This window comes from Tinamus guttatus, unplaced genomic scaffold (genome assembly GCF_059628265.1).
Source record: "Tinamus guttatus ecotype Peru unplaced genomic scaffold, ASM5962826v1 Tinamus_guttatus_pri_ptg000732l, whole genome shotgun sequence".
NCBI classification, from domain to species: domain Eukaryota; kingdom Metazoa; phylum Chordata; class Aves; order Tinamiformes; family Tinamidae; genus Tinamus; species Tinamus guttatus.
Window position 1 is genome coordinate 1940001 of NW_028289266.1, and position 811 is coordinate 1940811.

An 811-nucleotide genomic window follows, 5' to 3' on the forward strand; every position below is an offset into this window, starting at 1 on the left:
CCCGCCCCCTCCAGCAGCCGCCCGCCCCCCCCCCCCCCCCCCTTCCCGCCCGTCCCCCCCCCAAGGAGAATACACACACACAGAGCACGCACTCCGCCGACCATCAAAACGAAAGTTTTTTAAAAAAAAAAAAAAAAAAAAAAAAAGTCGCGCGGGCGGCAGGTGCGGCGGCGCCGACCCGAACGCCAGGCACCTGCCCTTCCGCGCGCCTCTTACCGTTACCGGGGGGGTGGGGGTTGCGGGGGGCGGCGTTGGCGGGTGCAGAGGCGGCGCCGCCGGGTGCTCGCGGGCCCCGCCGCCCACCCCAGGCCTCTCCCTCCGCCTCTTCCCCGCCCGTCCCGCAGCCGCCCGTTCCGCCGGCGCCGCCCCCTTTCTCTCCCCGCTCCCCCATAACGGCCGCCGCCGCCCCACCCCGCCCCGCCCCGCCCCCCGCCCCCTCCGCGCGCCCTGGCCGCCGCTGCGCTTCATGGAGAGCAACGCGCGAAGGGGTGGCGGCACGAAACGAATGGCGGGGGGGGGAAATAGGGGAAGGAAAAAAAAAAAAAAAAAAAAAAAATCCTCGTCCGGGCGGGGCACCGCTCGACCTACGCAAAAGACGGACAGGAAAGGAGAGGAAAGGTCTACCCGGCTCCGGGGCGGCGGGGGGAAAAGGTCTACCCGGCTCCGGGGCGGCCGCTGGGCGGCGCCGGGGCGGCCCGCAAGGGGGCCTGGCGGCGAGGTCTACCGGCCTCCGTGGCGGCGGGGGCGGCGAGGTCTACCCGGCTCCGGGGCGGCCCGCCCGGGCGCCCGGCGGCGAGGTCTACCCGGCTCC